Source organism: Choloepus didactylus, chromosome 16 (genome assembly GCF_015220235.1).
Source record: "Choloepus didactylus isolate mChoDid1 chromosome 16, mChoDid1.pri, whole genome shotgun sequence".
NCBI lineage: Eukaryota > Metazoa > Chordata > Mammalia > Pilosa > Megalonychidae > Choloepus > Choloepus didactylus.
In genome coordinates, this window is record NC_051322.1 from 44,928,419 (window position 1) to 44,945,702 (window position 17,284).

Sequence of the window (17,284 nt, forward strand, 5' to 3'; positions counted from 1 at the left end):
TTGACTGGACCCTAAGCTATCTGGGTTGGGGCTTGTATTACATATACATATGTATGTGTATTTTGTTGGTTCTTTTTCTCAGGAAAACCCCAGTACAAGCTGTGGTGGTTTCAAACTGTACGTAACCCAGAAAAACATGTTCTTAAAGTTAGTCCATTCCAGTGAGTGTGGACCTATTGTAAGTAGAACCTTTTGATGAAGCTACTTCAGTTAAGGTGTGATCTATGTCATTTGGTGTGGGTCTTAATCCTCTTACTGGAGTCCTTTATAAACAGGATGAATACACACACACACACACACACAGAGAGAGAGAGAGAGAGAGAGAGAGAGAGAGAGAGCGAGCCATGGAAGCAAGAAGCTGAAAGCAATAAAACCTGGAAGAGAAGGAAGAGACCTGCAGACAAGGCCACATGCCTTGCCATGTGACAGAGGAGCCCAGGACCACTGGCAGCCAATCTTCAGGAAGAAAGCACTGTCTTAATGATGCCCTGATTTGTACATTTTCATGGCCTAACAGCTGTAAGTGTGTAAGCTAATAAATTCTCATTGTTAAAAGCCAACCCATTTCATGGTTATTTGCTTTATGTGTGTGTGTCTGTGTGTGTGTGTGTGTGTGTGTGTGTGTGTGTGTATTTATATATGTATATATAAAATGAGATTTATCATAAAGAATTGCCTTATGTGACTATGGCAGCAGGCAAGTCCAAATTCTGCAGAGCAGGCCCCAAGATAGAAACTCTAATAAAGATGATTCCAAAATCTGGCAAGTCCGAACCCTTTAGGGCAAGCTGCAAGCTAGAAACTCTGACAGAGGTTATGCTGAAGTTGAGTCTGAACTCCCCACGGGAAACGGACTAACTGAAGTAAAGGCAGAAATTCTTCTTTCCAATTTCTGAAATCCTCAGTTCTGACTTTTAAGACCTACAGCTGATTAGATGAGGAGACTCCCCACATTGCTGAGGGCAATCTCCCTGGTTGATTGTAGGTGCAAGCCATAGATGCAATCAGCTGATTATAGATGCAAATCCATCTACAAAATACCCTCACATTAATAATAGGCCAATATTTGCTTGACCAAACAACGAGATGCTATAACTTAGCCAAGTTGACACATGAAATTAATCAATCATTACAGAGCAGAAAAGCAATGAGAGGTAAAGAGGCAGACCCAGGGGAGATCCCTGGAAGTGAACTCTAGACAAGAGTTATTGGAACCAAAAGGGTACCATGAACTGTCTTCTGGGGGAGTATTTATCCTATATTTGAGACTGAAACCATAAAATAGGAGTGACTATGTGTATATAAAATTTTCATGACACTCCTACATCAAGGTTCTGGAATCCAACAAAGTCAGCATCTTCTGGACCTATCAATCTTAGGACTATATGCAATTCCACACTTAGTCAATCAAAGAGATCTCTTTTATTGCTTGAGCTGGACATGCAGTGAGTGAAATTTATTAAATATCCCCCCATCTTGCACATTCATATCATCTGCCTTCAACCAAACTCTATCTTATCATCCTTTCCCATCCTAGGATGACATTTCAGATAGATCCTGTAGCTTTTGTCCAGTCACCTTCAGGTATTTAAAAAGTCAAGGCCAATCTAGTATCAAATGTATCTCTTTTACCTGGTTTAATGTACAGTGGGCAAGGGTAGGTGCAGTTATCCAGCCCCCTCCCTGTCTTCCCTGAGTTGGCAACTCCTGCCCCCCCCCCCCCCCACCCCACACCAAGCTGTCTCTAGCTTCTCCAGGCTTGGTCCAAGGAGAAGAGAAGATAAAAGGAAGAAAAATTCTTGCTAGATTGGTACCATCTGGCTTTGGTATCATTGGTTCCAAATGGCTTTGACATCCTCTAAGTGTGACTGAGGTTCAAATGCTAATTACCCCCTCATGGATCACTTCCGTGGGTTCCCCAGAATCTTTCCAACCAGTTTTCTGTCCTGGGCAGTGTCTCCTCCAGCTGATTATTTATGACCCCCTCCTGGCTCCTAAGTCCACCCCACCCAGACCCTCTATTGAGTTTTTTCACTCCTCCAGGAGAGTTTCTGGGCAGAGTCCTGTTCAAGACTATGTAAAGTCTGCTCCCTTTTGGGAAATTCATGGCTGGCTCATGAGACACGTGTTCCTTTGCCTATGAAAGTGTAGCTGCCCACTCTCAACCCCCTCCTTCTTCCACCATCAGGGGCAGCTTTAGCCACAACATTTCATGTTTAGACATTTCTAAGACATCAGTCCTTACAACCCCCACCTTCCAAAAGATGTGTGTCAAGTTCTCCGCCCCCTCCTCACTACCTCTGCCACGGGAAATAACTCTCTCTAAAAAAGGGCCCACCACTAGTTTTACCTGATTCTCTCCCAGAAACTCTTCTACACCCTAGAGGGGGTCCTGAGCTGAGGGTTGTTCTCTAGGTATAGTCTCAGTGTGGACAGCACTGCTGGTCTAGCCCCTGCTTTTCTTGACAACAGGAAAAGCCTCATTTAGCATCTTATTGTGCACTCAGTTTTAAGACTCTCCTGTGCACCATATTTTTCAAACTGAAGTTCAAAACCTTGGAATAAACCCCACATTTGTGGGTCCTTTAGCATCAGCCCAGGTCAAATGGCTCTGTATGGTTTGTCTCACACCTGACACTCCAATATGGAGTAAATGAAAGTTCTCTCCCTTTTACATTCCACTCCCAGTTCTTGGCCAACCAGACTCATGTTCCAACTGCAATAGGTCAAGGAGAAGGGAAAGAACTTTGAAAGCACTCAGAACGTTGGGTCAGTTTACCCTTTCAAACAACTCTAGGATGCTACTCCTGAAACAGCATCTAAAGAGACTTGGCGCCTTAGTTTCTGATTATTATTTGTATCCTAAACCTAGATGTGTTCAGACCATGATGCTGGCCTGGTTCCTGGCTAGGCAGCTAGCCTGATTATTCAGTGACCCTGGCATCTGCATGTGCTCAGGCTCTGGCTTTGCCTCTCACTGCTGCCTCAGAGGACTTTGCTCATGATAATAACTGTAATAATGACAGTTACCCCTTCCTGAGTGTCCACAGTGTGCTGAGAACTACTTTAAGCCCTTTAATATGTATTAGCTCCTTTATTTCTCCCAATAACTCTGGAAGATAGACTCCTAAGGTTCAGAGAGACTAAGGAACCTACCCAAGCTCACACAGCACAGCCAGTTCTATGACAGAGTTGAGATTAACACCCAATTCTGCTTGATTCCAAAGGGCATGTTCTTTCTTCTGCAGCAAACCTGTGACTTTGGCTCAGCAAGGAGGGTGTGCTGAGTTCTGGGTGTTTTCATGGCTGAAGTTTTCATAAGCTCATGCCTGACTTGTGTTTGGTGGGCTATTTCCTTGGGGCAGGTTTCTGGTCTACTCCTGCCTTCCCTGTGTGGCCCCCATGGTCCTGCCTGAACCATTTCCCTCTTCAGTATTCCTGTTCAGCTCCTGGCAATACCTCTGTATAAGTACAAATTCCAATTTGTCAGCCCCTCACTAAATAAGCCAGGTACACTTGCTCCACGGAGAAAACCAGACTCATGTATTTGGAATTAACTCAGTTGGTGAGAGTTTATCTAAACTTATTCAAAATATATCAAAATAGTTTAAAAGAGATAGCGTTCTTTAAAGACATTAGAGAAACTGGGGCTGTGGTTTTACTCAAACTGGTGGCCACAAGTGGGGAAAGACAAGTTGTGGAATGCAGATTTCTTCCTAAAAATATAGGGGAGAAGTGACTTTGCTGAAAGTCTTAGCAGCAGCTAGTTGCCATGGTAACACAGAAAAAAACAATATGAATTAAGAGAAAATTACTACAGGTTTGGACCAGACCAAACTGAAGGAGCTTGTGTGTGAAGGGACCACGTGAAGAAGGAGCGGGGAAGAACTGGGCTGGGAAGGACAAGAAAAAGAGGGAAGTGGCTTAAGAAGGGGCAGGGATTGCAGCCCATTTCTAGGTAGGGAGAGGTCTCTCCAGGGTTATCACTTCTTTTTATTTTTACTTTGTGTAACTACAAGTAGCAAAGACAAAGTACAGGGGCTGCAGATGAGGTTGGCTCTACCTCATGGACCTATTTACTCCTTTGTTTAGCTGGTAGCGAGTGAAGGGCTGTGCCAGGTGTTGCCAGGTGCTGGGACAGGAGCACCAGCCCAGCGAAAGTCTCGGGTTCTCCCCCAGGTCACTTGCAGCCTGGAGCTGGGCAGGTGTGGGCTAAGTGCTGGCTGACTGTTCTAGAAGGCTTTCCTTCAGAAGCTGCCTGCAGGGAGCAGGTCGGCCTCTCTCTCGTTTGTTTTGAGCTTTAGAAAAAGATAAAGCAAACATGAAGTAAAGGCATGTTTAAAAAGCACGTCCCATCCTTCAAGGGCTAAAATATCCTAAGAAATCTGGCATCTCTGCAAGTGCACTACCAAGTTTTCCTGTAAGATAAGGGAATTTCATGGTAGAAACTTCACAAAGTTAAGGCAGGTCACCATGTACTCAGATGTTACCCACTGGCTCGGTTCAGGTTTTAAGCAACTCCTCCCAGGTACTCCCAAACCTCCCTCCTCTCTGATGGTTGCAGGCCTGTCCTCCTTCAAACCCCAGCCCTCAGAGCTGTTCATTCCAGCTGTTGTCATCAAAAGCAAACATTTATTGAGAATCTGCTACCATGTGCAATACTGGATTCTGATTATTCATTCACGTAATGTGAGTCTTAGATTGGGTTCTGAAGGAATCTAGTCTTGTCTCAGCTAGCTTTTGCTGCATAATAAAGCATTCCAAAACTTGCTGCCTTAGAAAAGAAAACATTTATTATTTTGTTCACAACTCTGTGAGTAGGCTGGAACGGCTTTCTCCTGGTATAGGCCAGCTTAGCTAGGGCTGGGTGATTAAGGATAACTCCACCCACACATCTGACAACTGGCAGGCCGAGTGGTCTAGGATACCTCATCTTCAACTGGTAGTTGAGATGATCTGTCTCTGCTCTTTGTGGTTTCTCATCCTTCACTAGCTAGCCTAGGCTTCTTCATATGGTGGTCTCAAGGATCCAAAGAGCAGCTAAAAAGGACAAACTCATGCACCAGCATGGATCTCATGGTGTAGATTCTTCCTTGTGCAACTCTTTCCATTACAGGTCTGATCCTGGTTGTTTCTGACTAGAGGACATTGCCATCCTATTTGCTGTGAGCCCTTTCAACCCTGACTGCACTTTTAGGATAGGCTGGGGTTTAATGTTGGCTAAAGACCTAAAGAAACATCCAGACGCAGCCAGCATCACTGAAGGTATAGACCAGAGATCAAGCAGGTGGCCAAAACTAAAGGAACCCAGAATGCCCACTGTGGCCATATGTCTGTTGCCTTGGCCCCGGAGCACTATGTTCCTATTTTTGAAGGTATGCAATAAGAAAATTGTCTGGGAGCACACATAAGTCCTGGGTTAGGGCAAGAGGGGAGAGCACTAGACAGTGAGAATTCTGAGCCAGATCAACTTGGGGCCTTGGAGGCCAAAGAAGCATCTGAGACCAGGAACCAGAGAGGCCATTATCAAGGGTCCTTTGCATAGACCACATAATGGAGAGGCTAAAGGAAGTCATTTGGGAAACTTGGACAGGAAATGATTTTTCTTTTCCAGAAACTGGGACATAACCTAAGAGGATGAAGGTTGTCCATAAGGTTGGTGCCATGAGTAGGGTGGATTCACGCACCTGCTGCTGGTGCAGTTGCCCACCTGCCCCTCCCCACCACGTACAGAAGGGTCCTGTGCATAATTTAATGCTCTGCCATCACCATCTTGAAGTTCCTCGTAAAATCTGAACAAGGGGCCCTGAACTTCCATCTTGTACTGAGCCCCACAAATTATGGAGTTGGTCCTGGCCATGTGGTCTGCAGCCCCAAAAGGGGAAACTCATGCTAGGTGTAGAGAAAGAGACTGAGGCTGGAATGGACTCCCAAGCCCCCGCAGTCAGAGGTAGTGCCAGCTAAGCAGACACAGCCAGTGCAGATCAGGCTGGGCTAGAGCCTGGTAAATTAGGACCTGCAAATTTCCTTTTTTGTAATTAAAATTCTTCCAGCACAGATTAAAGTAACAATGTGAACCCCTTCTGTCCTTAAACTTTCAAAGCTTGTGTGTGGCTGTCATCCATGCTGGAGATGGGGGAGGAAGATGGGGAAATGGGGTGGGGTGGAGCCAGGAAGTGGTCAGTAACAGAGACAGTAGAAGAGCTGGAGGTGGCTCAGAGAAATCCTAAAGGAGAACTGTGTGGGTTGTTTGTACTTGCCAGGAATTCCATCACAATTTTCCACAATTTCCCCTTATTAAACTTGCTTTACGCCCAGTGCCAGCATTCAAGATGCAGAAACAGCAGCATTCAGACATTAGTAGAGAATTTTAAATTACCTTGATTTAAACTAGGACATGTAATATTACTTGGTCAATTAAAAAGGAAAAAAAAAAAAAATATATATATATATATATTTCTTTTGGCTTCATTATCAGATTATAACAAGTATAGTTTTCTACTAGATTGACTGCAAATGTATTGTGGATTAGTTTATAATGTCGTTTTTATTTGAAACTGAGTTCTGAGTGCCAACTTACCAACTTCCAAAGTTACTTTTGGAACACAACTTATTTGTAAGCTGGGGCTGTGTGTGTTTAAAATTAGTAGAAGATTGCATTGCAAAGTCCCAGAGAGCAAGAATGCCCTAAATATATCCTTAGGAAAATTACAGAGGTGACCAGTCTCCACAAGGGCCTTAGCATGAGGAAAAGACTATGACGGGAAAACTCAGGTACATAGTGGCTTCATGCAGTCTTCATTTTTCACTTAAGGCCATGAAAATGGTATTTGACTGCATGCCTCTTCTGTGGGGTTGCTGGCAGCTCTTGGTGTCCATTTTGACAGTTGGGAAAAATGAGGCCCTGATAGAGGTTTCCTGCCTGGTGCAGAGGCAGAGGGAGTGTGAGAGCACAGGGGGCCGCAGGTCCCGGTGCTCATAGGACAGTTTTAGGAAGCCAAGGACGTCTCCTGGCTGGAGAAATCCACTTTCCCTCCGAACTCCTATTTTTTGGTTTTGACTGGTGTGTCTGGTCTAATGTTTTATGAGAGTATCTTTACGTTTTTTCCTTCCTGTATGGTCACTTTCTCCAGCTTCTGAGCTGGAGTTGGTCCTGTCCTCATTTCCCCTAGGGAGGAACAGAGCAGGCAGTTGAGTAGAGTGACCTCTAAGTCTCTCTGACTTTTATCTTCCAAAAGTCTATGCTCTTAAGACAGACCCAGATTGTGTGGAATGAACACGAAGGCTAGAAAGAGGCTCCTGGGTTGGTCTACTGCATAGAGCCATTGAACTTGCTTGGGAAGTTCTCCGTCTTTAACACATTTAGTTGATTTTTTATTCCTAATCTCTTGACATCTCAGCCTTACTTTACTTTTAGGGTTATAAATGTCTAGTGCCATCCGATTTAAAATGGCATTGAGTCTTAGGTCTCTAACTCCTCTTAGCTCCAGAGCCGCCTCCCGTGGAGGAAGGGGTGGGTCTTCGCTCTCCCTTTTCCTCACAGGCAGCTTCAGCAGCAGGGAGAGGCCACACCCCTTTCCGTTGGCTAACAACTCTTCTTCAGTGAATCTCCCATTGGAATTTTTCTCCTCCTTTGTTGTCTGGACAAGGGTTGAAGGTGTCAGGGTCAGTTCAGCACCCTCTGAGTTGGTTCTGTGGGGGTTGCAGTTATAAGCCACTGACTTATGATCATTATGAAACCTGTGCATTAAACAAGTGATACATTCGATTTAACCTGCCTTGAGGGAAACCAAAGGATTTCTCACCTGTGCCCTTCTCTGTTATGAGAATACTTCAAGGTATCTATATCCAAAAGTGGTGTGACATTTCAACCTACCATTACTTCTGAATGAGGATTTCAAATACTTTTCAAAATCTATCAGCAGGAAATCAATGGCACATTCAAATTAGGATAATGTGTAGAAATTTAAATAAAGGAACAGTTTTCAATGGTGTGGGCTGGGTGTCAGGAAACTTCAAGGGATAGTGCCACTCCCCAGGGCTGTTATGGGAACTGAAGGAGAAAGCCCCATAGGAGGAAGGAGGGAGCCAGGGAATCAGTATGCTGATCCCACCCTCCCCAACCCATCTCCTACTGGGGCTCTCCATTGGCTGAACCCAGCTGGGAGTCAGAGGGCAAGAGAACCTGTGGATGCTGTCCATCTGGGCCAGCCCTCAGGCAGAAAGCAGGGGGAAGAAGAGTGGAAGGCAGAGCTGGAGGGTCATTTGTCTGGGGGAAGGGGTGATTTCCAGTTTTAGATATGCACATCAGGGATAGAAAATTGAATGAGCTTCTTTGAAGTATATAAAATATAAGAGGGTGACACCTAAAGAAGAACTAAAAAGTAACCTGAGTATATAGTAATCCAATAGGAACAAAACTATAATCACACAAATACCACACGATCATGTCTGCTAATCTGCACTGTGATCTGGGTACTTACTGGGGGTGGGGTGTCTGTGACTGACTCCCTTTCACATTCAGGATTGGGGGGTTGCAGTTTAAGGCACCCGCTGTATGTTATGCAGTCTTAGTTGCTCTTCAGGATTGGATAAGAGACACGGGGTTGAACTAGCTTTCTCTGGTACAAGAAATGAAACTATGCTGTCCTCCCAAAAGCCCTCTCCGGGTCTGGCTAAGGGTTCTGTCACTTTTTTCTTGCCCTAGAGAATTTTTCTCTGCCTTTTTGATTCCTGAATGACCCAATGTTGAGCCAGCCCAAGTTATGTCAACATCAGAAAGAATAAGAAAACAACAGGGAAACTCAGGAAGAGGAAAGAGAAACCAAACAGCTGGGAGACCAGGTCAAGGCAGCCGCAGGAGTAAATATAAAGAGACACTCGAACAAAGATAAGGAAAAATGAGGAGCTAGAAAACAGGGAGATGATATGTCGAGACTTAGTGGTTTTGGTAGTAAAAGTGTTTATTTTAACAACTACTGGGCCATCAGAATAAATGCTCATTGCCCTTTGAAGGACTGACCACCTCTCCAATGATAAAAATGATTTTCAATTTAACATTTATTTTTGAAAAGAAGGTATATTTTATTAATAAGTTCTAAAGATCTTTAAACACTACGCAATGAAGCCAATGGAAGTTTGGTTTTAGAAATTTACATTTGAGCAATTAATTCTGCTTGGTAGTAGGAGTGAATAGCAGTCAGGTGGATTTCCAGGCCAAGGAACAGCATGAGGCCTGGGGCAGGGAATTGCACGTGGCAGTGAGGACCCAGGAAATGAGTGGTGAGGCCAAGCATGGGCCCAGAGGAAGCACACCAGTGCTAAGGCTGAACAGATGGGCCTTGTAAAAGTGAACATAATATTTGCTCTCTCCCCCTTATGACAGAGTGTAATGAATACAGGCAGAAATGCTTTGGATATTAGGAAACACCAAACTTTTGTCAAATATGCTTTCAGAATTTTTGTTAAAAAAAGTCAGATCAGTCATTTTGCAAATAGGAAGGACAAATATGTTTAGGAAGCATGCAGAGCTGATATATAATATATATGATCATTTATGAAAGAAAGTCATATATGACCAAAGAAAGTTCTTCCTGGTATGTGTTTTCTAGTGAAGCTGCTGCTGAATGAGCAGGCATAGCAAAATCAGAAACTCTTATGTAATATGCTGTAATGACAAGCCTTAAATCAATCAACCCCATGTCAGGTGTTCTAAGGCATACAAGTCAAATAGTTTATAATCTATTTGCAGAGAAAAATACACAGGAACCAATGAGAAAATAACACAAGGCAGAGTTTAACAAAGCGCTTAACTGTGTAGTTTTAGCTGTCAGGGTGATAGGAATTCAGAGAAAGGTTCTCAGGGAGGCCGGACAGACACCAGCTGGGCCTGGAAGGATGGAGAGAATCTGGACAGTGCAAAAGAGAGAATATGCTGCTTGAGGGGAGGGGGCAGCAGGACCATGGGCACAGAGGAACGTGAGGGTCAACTGCACCGAGGGCCCTGGCCTGGCTGAGGGTCCTGAGGGAGATGTTTCGTGGGTCAGAGCCTGCAGGATCCAGTAAGGCCTTGGGAACAGCTGGTGCTGATTCTCAGAAGCTGCTGGTTCCTGGAATATTTGAGTCAAATGAGAAAGCAGCTCTTTTTGAATTCAGTCCCACAAGGTAGCCCGAAGCATTAAGTTGCTAGTATCATTCTTCCTATGAGCTGGCAGGAATGACTAAAAATAATGGCATGATCTACTATTGGAGAGGATATTGATACTAACACTTGGGATTGTCAGTTGTTGACATTCCCTGGATTATTCCCTGTTATTATTACTATTAACCACATCCAAGGAGTCTCAAAACAGCCACAGAGGACTTCACTGGTGAACTCAACCAAACAATTATGGAAGAAATAACAAAGCCTTGTTGAAAATTGAAGAGGAGGGAATACTTACAAACTCAGTCTATGAGATACCTTACCCTAACACCAAAACCAGGCCAAGATTTGACAAGAAAAGAGAACTACAGACCAATATCCCTCATGAACATAGACATAGCCAGTCAAATTCAACAATATTTTTAAAGGATGATACATTATGACCAAGTAGGATTTAACCAAGGAACACAGGGTTGGTTTAATATTTAAAAAACCAATCATGTAAATTGGCATATTATAAGGCTGAAAAAGAAAAAAACAATAGATCACCTTAACAGATGAAGAAAAAGTATTTGATGAAATCCAATTTCTAATTCTGATTAAAAACTCTCAGCAAAGTAGGAACAGAAGGGAACTTCCTCAGTCTGATTAAGATCTTACGAAAACCCCACAGCTAACATCATACTTCATGGTGAAAGATGAATACTTTCTCCCTAAGATCAAGAATAAGACAAGGATGTCTGCTCTCATCACTCCTATTCAACATGGTATTGGAGATTCTGGTCAGTGCAATAAGCAGGAAAGACAGAATAAAGCTTTGACTGGCTCAGGTCTGACACCAAGAAAAGGGGCCAGGGCCTCCAGGAAGACCTCCCATGTTCTCCAGCATGCAACTGGGCATCACATATGATGCTGATGCAAACTAACTTGGCCACTATGTGACATACATCCCTTAACCTCTTGGAACCTCAGTTTTCTAAGTGATAGATGGGCATAAAAACATCCCACTTGCAGATTTGTTGTGAAAATTAAGTGAAATGACTTAAGTATGTGTGGGAAAGTCTTGTAAACTGCAAAGGGCCATTCCAACATGTGGTTTTGCTATGTTCATGTTGATGGTGACGGTAGCAACATGATTGCTGAGATTGTGGACAGGGGTGCGGGAGGGTTTGGGACCTGTGGAGTGAGGTCTAGATGAGGTGCTTGATGGAAAGATGGGCAGTGCCTGCAGTTGTGGCCCAATATCTGCTAAACTGGAGCCAAAGGGAGCCCCAGATTAGAGCACATGAGTGGAGCAGCCAGCCTGGGCTGGGCCTCTCCTGCTCTGGGGCTGGGCAAAGGTGTGGCATGGCTGCTGGCAGGAACATTGGTGTTGGTTCCCAGGACGTGGAAGAAGGGGCAGGGGACATGAAGTGCAAGGATCTGATCAGTTAGCAGGTCTCCTTACTGCACGGCTCCCATTGCTGAATTTCAGAAACTCTCCCCTCTCTAGCCTCCCCAATCCTAAAGACTCCTCCTGGGTCAGAGGGAAGCAATAGGACTAAAATAATCCACACCAGGACACCAGGAACTGTTGTTTCAACACTTGGCCTCTTCCAAGAGCATCTGCCTTTTCAGAGGCTTCAGAGGGAAGGAGGGCCTACAATGGCTCTCCAGCAGTGTGGCAACGTCTGGGGCTCCAACCAGTGAGATATTTTAGGGCTTGTGGAGTCCCCTCCTCCCAGAGATGACTTGACTGCTTGCTTTGTGGCAGGGGGAAAGTGACCTAGTAAGAGAATGAGGCAACTTTGCAAGAGGAAGCACCACGTGGGAGGGAGGGAAGCAGGGAGAGGAAGGTAGATAAGGCTGTTTCACAGTCCGCCCATGGCTGGCCCCATGAGGAGGGCTCAGTGACACAGAAGCCAGCTGGTCTGGTGAGCCACGTAGGTGTCAGTGACCTGGTGGATGGGGGCTGAGGATGACACTGGACGTGCTTGTGACATGCATCCAAATGATAGCATACGGCCATGCCTCTTGTTTAAGTTAATCCATTGTGTGGTATTTGTGATAGCAGCTCTGGGAAACTAAGACATCCATTTCAGAGATAAGGAAATGGAGGCAAAGAAAAGTTACAAGATTTACAAAAAAAAAAAAAAAAAAAAAAAAAAAAAAAGCCCCAGGTTAGCCAAACTAAATCTTCCAAAAGCACATCCCCTTGATCCCTGGATGTCCACCTGCTCCAACTAGGCTCTCACTGTCAGACATCCGTGATCATTTAGGCATGCTTCTGATACCCCGGTGATCTGTCAATTCAAGCCACAGCATATTAAAAATTAAAAATCTGGTAAGTATAAGGATAGGGTGGGGGTGATGTCTAACCAGTCCTTTAATGGCCAAGATGATATTTATCTGATAAGCCAAAAGGTTAAAGACACAAATTATAAAAATCAGAGGGCAGGAACTGAAACTGGGTAAAGGTGTGGGACCATCTAATGTGGGGAAAATACCTTATACACTTGCTATAACTTCCAAAGAACTTCGTTGTATTAGAGAAGAGTACAAAAACTGATATTCAATTCACATCCATGATCCTGAATCCTTAAAAAAAGTTTGGAAAGTGAGTTCAAGCAGAGGAGAAACCAAATATTTTAGAAAGAGCTCCACAACAGGGTCAGTGAGTCGCAAAAGTGAATGGGGGCTAAAGCAAGGGGCCAGGGTAGCTCTGAGCACGGGTCCAGGATTGGGTCAGAGGAGCCAGGACAGGAGGTAAGCCAGACTGGGGGTGGCGCTCAGCCCTCTGAGAGCCCCGAGGGGACTGGGATTGAGAGCAGGGCAGCTGGACTGATCAGAACCACTCAACATTCAAGGCCCCAGTATGAGAGTTAAAAAGGAAAGATAAAGACACTGGTCCCAGGGCAGCATAAATAGAGTCTTCATAGAATGAATGACTTTTTAAAAGACACTGAAAATAACCACAAGCTCCATTTCTTGCTCTTCTGAACAATGGCAGACTGAGGCCTCTTCAGCAGGCCAGCCTTCCTCAGCAAGGTGAGGGGTGGGGACCTCTTTGTCCCCCAGGCCTCTGCCCCTTTCCAGGGTCCTATGGAGGAAGAGGATGGCTGTCAGCCCTGCCTCACACTGTGCCCTTGCCCAGCTGGGTCCACCTCCCTCAGCCACACCTTCTGCAGCTCTGCCCCATCCCAGGGGCTGGGGCACACCCTGGGAGGTGAACTGACCAGCTAACGCACCGGAGCAGCCATGTCCTGTGAGGACTGATAAGGGGCATGCTGGGAGAGGCCTCATTCTCTTCGACTTTCCTGAGGATTTCTTTGTGAGCCTAGAAAATGAATCTCTCTGAGCCTCCATATTGTCTCTGTTTTATTTCACAAGTAAATGTTCCCAAGGCTTTTGGACTGATGTTCTCCAGTATTATCTCAAAGTGCAAATACGGCTGATGGAAACTAAAAGTATTACATATGAATACAAACAAACCAAGACAAGCCACATAACAACAGAGTTAGGAACCAGGATATGGGGTGGAGGTGGGGTAAGGTGGGGGACTGGGGGAGTGGAAGCAGCCTGCCCATTTAGGAAGGCAGGTGTCATCAGCCTGGGGGTTAGCAAATTTGAGGTGTGGGTAGAACAAAATAGGGAGGAAACCTCAAAGATGGGAGAATTATAGTAATTATAATTGTTTTCTTCCTCTATGGTATGCACAAAGAGTAAGTGTTAAAAAGGAATTCATTTTAAGTAACAGGTGTGACCTCTGGTAAGAGAAGAGAAGGACCAGTGCTCAAGAGAGTTTCGCAGGGGTGGATAACAAGGAAAGGAAGAATACCATCCCAAGAGCAAAATACTGGCTCTTGGAATTAAAGGTAAGTACCCTATATTTGGGAAGGCCTCTGTCAGCCTTTTTGGGCCATATTTGTAATGTTAAATTGGTGTTTACTTAACAAGCATGGATTTAAGAACTCCAGTAAGCAACAGGGCTTTCAAAACTATTTTCTTTCATCCAGACTTTGAAAAGTGATATTAACTGTTGAGGTAAAAAGTCACCAGAAGGAGACTGCATGGGCCTGGGCGGGGCTGGACATGGATCATTTACGTTGCAATTGATGTAAAAGGTGTGTGCTGGAATTGAGCTGCACCCAACGAGCCTACATGCACATGGGTAGCCATGGCAAGACTCTTGCACAGCCATGAAGTCCCACACAGGTCCCTTTCGGCCCTCTCTTGTGATACTGTCAAGGCTGGCTTCCCTAAACCTTCCTAAGACCTTTCCTGAGCCTCTGCCACTCTCCCTCCACTTCAGCAGGTGACTCTGACTCCCCCTTCACTGAGAAAACCCAGGCTAACGAATGGAAATCATGTCCATTTCCTGCCACTTCATCTAAAACTGGATTCCACCCTGTCTGTCACCCCCTGCCCTGCCCACTGTAGAGGAAACCCATGCTCCCTGTCCCTCCTTACCTGCGTTCCCAATCTGATGCCTTCCCAGGACTCACACCACAGTCCCCAGTCTGGGCAAGAGGGCCCTCCTCTGGCTGCACTCTTTAGCTCCAATCAAGGAGTCTGGAGACAGAGAAATGTGCCCACCCAAGGTCCATGACCTCATCCCTTCTAGAAAATGCTTGAGTTACCGGGCCCCCGGCATCCCCTTCCCAGTGGTCCATGCCTGTCTCCAGGCCTGAGGGGTGGTCAAGAGAAAACCTTGGAGGGGGAGGGTGGGGAAGGGGCAGATGGAGCATGGATATTCACATTGGGGTGTCCACACACACACACAGACACACACATACACACACACACACATATCCCCTCATGAGGTCCAGTGGACCTAAGGGTGGATTGAGGGCTGGTACTAGATCTTCCCTTTCCAGAGCAGAACTCCAAGGAGTTTGAGAATCCTAAATTCAAATCTGGCCTTCTGAGTTATGAAGGTTATGTTTGCCAAGGTGGAAGGATAAAACATTTTATTTCACAGTTTGTTAGCTTGATTTGTACATTTAAATATCAAGGCATAGTTTGTAGGCCTCATTTGTTTTCTTGCCCTGGATCCTGCAAATGTTAGGGTCAGGCCTATTTTCAATTACTCTCTCTTTCCTTTAAACATATTCATGTGTCTGTCAGATGAAAAGTAAGCAAGCAACCAAGTGAACCAAAGCACCTCCCAGGCACTCACTGGCCCAAGCTCTCTCCTTCCAGGCCCTGACTAATTGTTTAAATGATCGATGCACCCAGCAGATGGTCACCGAGGGCTTCCAAAGCTTGAAATATAGTGACAAAGAAGAAACTGTCACTGTCCAAATGAGCCTACAGTCTCTGAACACTGACCACATAGTGTAATAGGCTCTCTGCCAGTGAAACGGGCTGCTGTAAGCACCTACACGTAGTCAGCCCGTAGGGTGGGAACAGAGATCAAAGAAGGCTCCTGAGAGAGGAAATCCAAGGAATGAGTAGGAGTTAGCCATGCAGAGGAGTAGAGGAAAGAAGGGCAGGATTTGCCAGGATATGAAGGCCAGAGAGTCTGGGGCCAAAGATCAGTTCACACCCCTTCTCTGTTCCCTCTCTCTTCAGTCTACTCTAATCAGCCTTTTGTCCTCACCACCACAGCTCATCTGCTCTGGCAAAAGTCACCAATGACTTCTTAATAAACACAATAATTTCCTGATTTCTTTGCTACATCGAACCCTCTGCCATTCCATTTTTCCTGAGTTTAGTCCCTTGGCTTTTGTGTTGCCACTCTTCCTTGACCTTGCTCTGATCTCCCTTCTCAGCCTTCTTTGACAGCTCACCCCAGGACTCTATCATCTATCAGTTTTCCTTGAGATGACCTCACTCCCTCCCATGGCCTCGTCTCTTGCAGCTCCAGCCCAGCCACCTTTTCCTAAAGCTTCAGATGCTCATCAACATCCAAAGCTCAGTAAGTCCGAAACCCATCACTTCTCCACAGCTCTGCCCAAACTTCTGACAGCTCTTTTTTCCTACTGATGATCCCTTTGCAGTGGCCACATCCTCCTCCTTGTCCTGGCTCAGATGCTCCTGCATTCTCAGGAGATTCTCCAGCCAGTCCCATTTGGCTCCCTTCTTCCTGCCTCACTCGGGTGCACTCACTTCTCTGCCAGAGGGAACTTGCAAAGTACAGATCTAATTGCATCACTCTCTAAGACTTTTCAAAGTCTATTTCCTCAGCATGCCATACCAGCCATGTCTGACTTTTTTCTTGCTGGCCTGCCAACCCTGGTTCTTTGCCCCTCCTGTCCAGCCACACCTGCTTACTTGCCAATTCCCTGACCAAACTCCCCAGGCATCCTTGCTCGGCTCCCTCTTCTTGCCTGGAGTATCCACCATCCCTGTCACTGCCTGGTAAACAAATAAGTATTCATTCTCCAAGCCTGCCTGAGTACCTTCTATTGAGCCTGCCTTGAACAATCTGCTGGGAACTCGGAAGAGTCAGCCTAATGAGTTGTTGTACCCACCTAACTTACGTTATTTCTATTTATTGGCGCAAAAATAAATAAAGCTGTCATATTTTAGGATGTCTGCCAGTTTCTCAAGCATGTTTCAGCTCACTGTCTCTCTCAGCCATCACGCAAAGCTGGCAGACACACAGCAGGGCCAGTGTTATTACCTCCTGCCCCAACTCGACACACAAGAAAACTTAGTCTACAGAGGTCAAATAGCTATTCCAAGGTCATACCACTAGTAAGTGGCAGGGTCCTGACCAGGCTCTAAGATGAGTTCTATCTCATGTACCAAATGCAAGAGACTGTATACTCTTGAATGGAGTTGTGGGGGTTTGGATGTATTATGTTCCCCAAAACACCACGTGCTTTGATGCAATCTTGTGGGGGCAGACGTATTAGTTTTGATTACGTTGGAACCTATTGTTTCCATGGAGATCACTCAATCAACTGTGGGCAAGACCTTTGATTGGATAATTTCCATGGAAGTGTTACCCCACCCATTCAGGGTGGGTCTTAATTAAATCACTGGAGCCATATAAAAGAGCTGATAAACAGAAAGAACTCAGTGCAGCTACAGCCAAGAGAGACATTTTGGAGACAGCCATTGAAAACAGATTTTTACTGACACTTTGCTTCAGAGAAGTTAAGAGAGAACAAAACACCCCAAGAGCAACATTTTGAAGAACACACAGGAGCT

General features: G+C 45.3%; 1 protein-coding gene across 6 annotated transcripts in view; it reads right to left on the minus strand.

Annotated features, from left to right (window-relative positions):
* Positions 1-17,284, minus strand: part of LOC119511523 (zinc finger protein 271) — a 309,072-nt gene that overhangs the window by 21,500 nt on the left and 270,288 nt on the right. The window lies entirely within an intron of this gene.